This window comes from Micromys minutus (assembly GCF_963924665.1).
Source record: "Micromys minutus genome assembly, chromosome: 11".
NCBI lineage: Eukaryota > Metazoa > Chordata > Mammalia > Rodentia > Muridae > Micromys > Micromys minutus.
The window spans coordinates 14,117,710-14,126,048 of NC_137980.1; the positions used below are offsets into that span (position 1 = coordinate 14,117,710).

Sequence of the window (8,339 nt, forward strand, 5' to 3'; positions counted from 1 at the left end):
CCTTGGTTTCTGTTGCTTAGGTTCTTGAACTTGCTTCTCACCATCTGCTTATCTCTGGTGTTAGGTGGTTTTGCTGATTCTGACAGTGGCTGCTTGACCCTCCTGTAAGCCTTTGTGTCAGCACTACTGGGGGACCAGCTCTCCCCCAGCAGGGTCTGGGTAGAGAGAGTTGTGGCACAAGGTCAGCACAGGGTGCAGACATAAACTGGAAGGATCCTGTCCCAAACTGCTTCTCGATCCCTGTGTCCTGGAGGTTCCGGACAGGTCCCTCAGAGCAGAAGTGGTGATCTTACCTGTGCTTTTAGGTGTGTCAGCACTTCTGGGGGACCAGCTCTCCCCCAGCAGGGTCTGGGTATAGAGAGTTGTGGCATATAATCAGCCTATTTGGGAGTTTATATCCTATCTTAGATCATTTAGTTCCCCAATAAAAGACACAAACCTCTAGATTTATAAGCTTTGAAGCACTAGAGCTGGGCAGATGTCAACCCTCTGTGCTATTTTGTCTACTTCCCTGTCAAAAACCTCGAGATATCACTTACCATGTTCTGCCTCGGTCACTCCTATCCCAACAGGAAGCTCTCGTGGCCACATGCTCATGCTCCACCTACCCTATGGCGACTTCTTCTTCACCCCTGGCTCAGACAGCAAGCCCTGAAACATTTCCCAGTCCAGGCTGTAGGCATCTTTATTAACCAATGGGAAAACTCGGGGGAGGGGGGAAGGTTTACACAACAAAAGCTGGAACACATGAGGATCTCCTTGTCTTGGAGCAACCAGATATGGGGTAAGAATCTAGCATTTGAATATATAGCAGTGCCGGAACAGACCACTACATAAGTGGGTACATTTTGCTAATAATATGAGGGACTTCATGTCTAAAAGATGCTGCTTACTGACATTGGCCTACTACTCAAAATCGTTCCAGAATGTCAGTTCTTTGAAGTGTGGGGATGCAAAGCATGCTAGGAAGTTTCACCCTGCAGCCAGTGGTGGAACTAGGTGAAGCTCACACTCCTGTCCCCTTTAGTTAATTGAGTCCCCTCTCCACCAGTGTTGGGATCGGAGGGATGCAGGAATCAGTCGGTTGGCACCCAGATCGCCATCAGGCCGAGTACTAAGCACACCTTGTTTTCTACCATCTGTTTTTACTATCTTTGCTCACGTCTCAGGCCAGGAGCCACTCTGCAAGGAAACTCCCTGTTCTGATGCCAGCTATGAACTAGGGCATCTCTCAAACGTCCCTCCTCCATATCGGCCGCAGAAGCATCTCTTCCATGTCTCGGTCATGGCTCGTGGACAAAAGAGTCTAGCAATTAGAAGTATGCATACTCGAGTCAGAAAATCTGGGTTTGACGTTGAGGGAACGAGGAGGAAGGAGAGAAAATGACATCCACAGATTACAGTTTTTATAGCCAAGCTTCAGCCCAGCAGGGCTACGGTGCTTACACCGCCCAGCCAACTCAAGGATATGCACAGACCACCCAGGCTTATGGGCAACAAAGCTATGGAACCTACGGACAGCCTACTGATGTCAGCTATACCCAGGCTCAGGGCACTGCCACCTACTGGCAGACTGCATATGCAAATTCTTAGGGACAGCCTCCTACTGGTTATACCACTCCAACTGCCCCCCAGGCATACAGCCAGCCTGTCCAAGGACATGGCACTGGTACTTGTGACAACACTACTACTGTCACCACAATGCAGGTCTCTTACACGGCTTCATCTGCATATGGCACCCAGCCTGCCTACCCAGCCTATGGTCAGCAGCCAACAGCCACCACACCTACAAGACCACAGGATGGTAACAAACCCGCTGAGACTAGTCAACCTCGATCTAGCACAGGGGGTTATAACCAACCCAGCCTAGGATATGGACAGATAACTAGTTATCCCCAGGTACCTGGGAGCTACCCAGTGCAGTGAGTCACAGCACCTCCATCTTATTGTCCTCCCTGTCATTCCTCTTCCCAGCCGACTAGTCACATTCAGAGCAGTTACTCTCGGCAGAACACCCATGGGCAGCCGAGCAGCTATGGACAGCAGAGTATCTGTGGTCAACAAAGCAGCTATGGGCAGCAGCCTCCCACTAGTTACCCCCCTCAGACTGGATCCCACAGCCAGCCTCCAAGTCAATACAGACAACGGAACAGCAGCTACGGCAGCAGAGTTCATTCCGACAGGACCACCCCTGTAGCGTGGGTGTTCATGGGCAGGAGTCTGGAGGATTTTTCCAGACCAGGAGAGAACTAGAATTTGAGTGGCCCTGATAACTGGGGCAGGAGAGGAGAGGAATTTGATCATGGAGGCATGAGCAGAGGTGGGCAGGGAGGAGGATGCAGTGGAATGGGCAGCACTGGAGAGCGAGGTGGCTTCAAGAAGCCTGGTGGGCCCATGGATGAAGGACCAGCTCTTGATGTAGGCCTTCCTATAGGTCATGATGAAGACTCTGACAACAGTGCAGTTTATGTGCCAGGATTAAATGACAGTGTGACTCTGGATGGCCTAGCAGACTTCTTTATGCAGTGTGGGGTTATCAAGATGAACCAGAGAACTGGGAAACCCATGATCTATATCTACCTGGATGAAGAGGCAGGAAAGCCTGAAGGTTGATGCCACGGTGCCCTGTGAAGATCCACCAACTGCCAAGGCTGCCGTGCAATGGTTTGATGGGAAAGATTTTCAAGGATGCAAACTTGAAGTTTCTCTTGCTGGAAAACAGCATGCCGGGTGGCTTGCCACCTCATGAGGGGAGAGGGATGCCACCACCACTTTGTGGAGGTCCTGGTGTCCCAGGAGGTCCTGGGGGACCCATGGGTCACGTGGAAGGCCGTGGAGGAGACATAGGAGACTTCTCTCCAAGAGAGTCCCGAGGCTCCAGAGGGAACCCCTCTGGAGGAGGAAATGTCCAGCACCGAGCTGGAGACCGGCAGTGTCCCAACCGGGCTGTGGAAACCAGAACTTCGCCTGGAGAACTGAATGCAACCAGTGTAAGGCCCCTAAGCCCGAGGGCTTCCTCCCACCACCCTGTGATCGTGGCAGAGGCGGCTCTGGTGGCTTTGGTGGAGGAAGACGAGGTGGTCCTGGGGAACCTCCTGGACCTTTAATGGAACAGATGGGAGGAAGATGAGGCGGCCATGCAGGGCCTGGGAAAATGGATAAAGGTGAGCACCGTCAGGAGCACAGACTCTCCATGGTGCAGACCACTGCTGGACCAGATTGCTTTGGGCCACGGGCGTTACTAGATTCATCTCTGCCTGACACCGACCTGGAACTCAGCGTGCCCGATGTCCAAGGCTTTTCGGTGATAACCCATAACTTCCTGAACCTGCCAGTGGACTCCTTCCTAAGTCCTTTCCTGTCCAGCTCTTTTCTCGTGACCCAGGCTATGGAAGTAAAGGACCAATACTGTCTCTCCACAGCCAGTGACTTCTCTTTGCACCCACCGTGGTGCCCTCTGCTCCCCAGCGCTTTCTTCTTCTTCCCCACCTTCCTTCCTTCTCTTAGATGAGAAAAAGAACATCCAGCTTGGTACTCATGGTATAACTGGCAGCTTTCCCTCAACACACGCCTTCAGAATTCAGCATATTCCATCTGAATGTAGACAGTCAGGAAGCTAAGCAGGCCTTCCAGAGAACAGGGGAGGAGAGCAGGCCTGGCAGGGCAGAGGGATCCGTACACTGAGTCTGGACAGGGACAAACATTTCAAGCACCTGTAGGACAGAGCTGAGGCTGGGGGTGGTTTTGTCTATGGGCAGAAACAAAGATGTTGCTAGGAGCCAAAGCTTAGATGGGAGGTGCCCTGGGGTGAGCTCTGGTCATGAGAGAGGTGTCAGTCTGCTCTCCATAAATTCTGCTGGAAAGAAGCCGTCCAAAGAAGAAAGCAAAAGTGCTGAGAGTTTGGGTTTTTATCTGTTTCCTTTTCCTTTTTCATTTCCCCTTCCATGGACTTAGATAAAAGAAACTCAGCTCCATCTAAACAAGCACAAAAAAATCACCACCACATTTGAGCTGAAGAGCCAGGAGGGCTTGCACGCCCAACGGTTTTATCGCAAAGGGCACCCAATAGGTTTGTTCCCGTAGGACCTAAAGGAAGATGAGCTAACCTTAGCCAGCAGAGGCTGAGAGTTGGTGCGGCTGCCAAGCCCATGATGGCTGAAGGGAACTGAAACACTACAATATGCTCTTGTCCTGTTACTGTGAATGCCCAGAGAGGAAGGTATAGAAGTTTTTATTCTGTTTGTTTTTTAAGTTAATATACACTGGAGCCAGGCGTCCCCTCTCTCCCTCCTTCCCTTTCTTCCTCCCTTCCTCCCTCCCTTCCTTTCTTTATTTTACAGCATGTGTGCCCGTGCCTGTGCCTGTGCCTACGGCTGTGTGCATGGCTGTGCGTGTGTATGCTCATCTGTGTAGAGGGGTGGAGTTGGACATCAGGTGCATCCCTCTGCTGCTTCTCACGTTATCTTGTGAGGCAGTCTCCCTGAGCCAGGATCTCATTGACTCAGTAAACTGGATGAGTTCCAGGGCTCTGCTGGTCCCCTGATCCCTTCAGAGACCCTGTGCTGGTGCCACAGACCCGCACACCACGCCTGGCCTGGAGATCCACGCTCAGGACCTCCTGCTGGCAGGGCAAGGAGCAAGGGCTTTTACTCTGAACCACCACCCTTCCCAGAGCCAGGAAGTTTTCAAAGCCCTTCCCTTTTGTTAACCCGATCATTTCCAAAGTAACCTGCTGGCCTGGCGTTCTTTTCTTCCCCACTGAGAAGCAGCTTTCTAGATTCACCATCTCCCTGCCATTCCCTCCCCTGCCCAGTTCAGTTCATATTTGTTCTCCAAGCACCTCTCCAGCAACTCCCTTCCTCCTTCACTTCTTCCTGTCTCCCCACCTTCACAGAAAGGCTTCCCCTCCCTTTTCCTTATTAACTAAGCATCAGACTCTCTCTCCCTCTCTCCCTCTCTCCCTCTCTCCCTCTCTCCCTCTCTCCCTCTCTCCCTCTCTCCCTCTCTCCCTCTCTCCCTCTCTCCCTCTCTCCCTCTCTCCCTCTCTCCCTCTCTCCCTCTCTCCCTCTCTCTCTCTCTCTCTCTCTCTCTCTCTCTCTCTTTCTCGTTTGCTGCTTTGTCCCATCTGGATCTTGGAGCAGCACCTGCCACATATAATCAATCCCTGTCTGTTCAGTTAATGAAGGGATCATGGATCATGGAAACCACTGGCCTCAAGCCTGCTAAAAGGAAGTAACAAGAGCTTTTGATTCAACTGCTTTAAGCCAGAACCATGGCATTTTTATCGCTTAAAACAATCCTAAATTAATATTTAACATCTTTATCTGATGATTTTAAAAAAAAACAATACTTATTAGGAAATATTTTGAAATTCTGGCAAGCTGTTCACTTTATCTTGTTAAAAAAGAAATAGGACTGGTGTCACTTGTCCCCCACTGTCCCTGTTCAGATAATAAGAGTATTTCTTTACATGTGAGTGCGCACGCGCGCGCGCGCGCGCGCACACACACACACACACACACACACACACACACATATATACACACACACCTTTGTTTCTCCTTCACAATCAGCATTCAATATGTGGGGGCATTTTGTCTGTTTGTTTTCTGCATCCTTTTTACTCATTCATTTGATTTGTGTTGTCCAAGGAAGAGCACTACATCCGTACTCTGTGCTTAGTCCCTGCAATAGACAGAGTTCCCGTCATGTTCTAAGTGAAATGAGATGCTATGAAGTAACTTAGATGCCTAAGTGCTCTTCTTAACCTTGTTTCCATGGGAAAATGCACTTCACATAAGCAGGCAGCACCGACTGCTGGAGCGAGCTATTCATATAGGACGGCTGCCTAGAACCTTGAAGGCCGGTCACTTTTATTTGTCACCCGATACACAGTAAGGAAGCAGCAGAGTGTGCACTTTCCCCATCCCTGTGCCCACCCTTCTCTCACACCAGTGTGTCACGGTTTTCCAAACCCGTGCAAGAGTGGAAGTGCTCCAGTTTAAAGAAAACAACAACAGCAAACAATCAGCAAGTTAGACAACCACAGAGCCAGTAAGAGCTAATCAACATAAACAGATGTGTTAGGGTTTGGTTTATTTTTAGGAGGAGTAAAGATTTTCCAAATTCAAGGCATAGATCTAGGAAATAATGCTATGCTAAGGACTCAGATCCCAAGTAGCAAAAGCCTTGACCTAGGCAGACTTCTTCTATATAACTTCTATATAACTCTTCTATAGGGAATGTAGAAAGAAGATGAAAAACTCTGAAAACAAATTATAACAGATTTTATGTCAAGCAAATTAAAATAAGATAGCATAAACAAAAACTAGAAAATTCTTTTGGTGAAAATTAATTTAGACAATTAAAAAAAAACATGTTTCCTTAAACATCAGCTTGACTGGTCTTAGAATTCCTCTGACGTGCACTAAAGTTGATTCAAGTAACTATAAAAAACAAGCTTTATATTTTTACTTATTAATAAAGTAAAAAAGAGACATAGGAGCACAGATGTTTAAAAAGGAGATACCAAATAATACAAATAATAGCAAACAATGAAATACAGAAAAAGGATTTTTAAGAAGTCATGCTAGAACAGTTGAGATATTTGCTATGTATTCCCAGAAAGGTGAAATTCACGATCCTGGATGATATTCAGGTACCACAATCTGCCATGACAATCAAGAAAAACAATTATGGAATGATTGTATTTCTGATGCCTATCATAGGGCCCACAAACACAAACATGAGAAAAAGACTCAACATAGCAACACATCAGTTACAGAATTAGAAGAAAAAAAAAACCTAACCTGAAAAACTAAGGACATCTGGAAATTATAGATGATCAAAACAAAATGCCAAGATAAAACTGCTTCACATAACCACGACAAAGCCAGACTTGGGTGAGGAGTTCATACAGAGTTTCTTACCTGAGGTCATGACTGAAATATATATTTCCTGTTTCTTTGGAGACTTGGTTGTATCAATTTCCACAAACTGTCTTATGAGAGGATGTTTGTGCTGGAGCAGACACGAGGTATCTTTTTGGCAGCAGCCTGGAAAAATGACGTGATGTTTTGTTCAAGCAGAGACTTGAAAGGACATATGACATTTGGAGAAGTTATGAATACAGCCCAACAGACAGGGCACAATGTCTTGGCATTGGTTCCCCTTGCCTTCTTCACGGATCATCGTTTGCTGTGACTTCATAGAGAGAAACACACCAAAAACTCTTCTGATATTCTGGCAGCTTCTTGGCACTTCCTCAGACTCAGGCTGACTGGCAGACCCTCATGGTTTCTTCTGGATCAAGCTGTCATTGCTGATACGTGAGTGGTGTTTGCGAGTGGATTGAGCTACCACTGCTGATTAATGTGAACTGAACAGCTGATATCCTGACAACGCAGACTGAATTCACTCCAAGGAGTATTTCTAAACAGGTATGCACCCTCCTTTGCCCCAATAACCTTTACTTTCCACTACCTGTGGTGGGTGGTGGGCTAGAAGGGAGGTTAAAGCATTTAAGAGCCCTTACTAAAGTGGTTTTGAAAGATCTAAGCCTACACATGACTGACACTGAAGATCTTGCAGCTTGTGACAGTGGCTTGGAGTAGGCAGATAGTCTTGCCTTGGAAGAGTGAAACATAGAAAAGTAAGTCTCTAGCCTTGAAGCCTGAATCCCTCGCACAAATGTGGCTCAGCATTAGGACATAAGAAAACGAGAGGGCTGGAGATAGTGTCATGGGCATTTTTTTTTTTTTTTTTTTTTTTTTTTTTTTGTCTTGGTTCCCTTTTGCTGAGTTTGGCGGCAAAGACCTGGGGAGAAAACCTAGAGTCGGGTAGCTCCTACAACCACCTAGAAAAAGCAAGCAACTTCAGTACACTGAGGGACTCACCATACCAAATAGACTTTGTGGGGATCTAAACTAAACTACAGTGGTTAGAGAAACACCAAAACTCCTTGGTTTTCATTTTGTTCATTTAAAGAGCTGTAAGGCTGAGTTATATTTAGTCAGAAACAATGAGCGCCTGTGAATGGTACTCTGTTCCTAAGTGTCATCAGCCAGGAGTCCTTTGGCATACAACTCAGACACGCCTCAGTCATAAGGACATGAGCATCACAGTAAGAAGCCCAAGCAAGAAGTCTCATGGGTGCTTTTGTTACATCCCCAGGGACATCCTTTGACTGTCACTGTACTGCTATAGGTGAGCTGGTGCCCACCAGTGGGCAGAATTCAGGCATCACATTCTTACAAGATGGTCATGAAAGTCTAAAGCGGCGGGGGAGTGCATGAGAAACCTCCCCCTGACCAACTAACCAACTGGGACAGGCGGAACTC

General features: G+C 47.6%; 1 pseudogene across 1 annotated transcript; it reads left to right on the forward strand.

The window, feature by feature from the left end:
- The first annotated feature begins 1,383 nt into the window (after positions 1-1,383).
- LOC308427091 (RNA-binding protein EWS-like) lies at positions 1,384-5,717 on the forward strand (annotated as a pseudogene). The gene is made up of 3 exons: positions 1,384-1,804; positions 1,934-3,394; positions 5,652-5,717. The product of its transcript is annotated as an RNA-binding protein EWS-like (transcript).
- Positions 5,718-8,339: the final 2,622 nt, after the last annotated feature.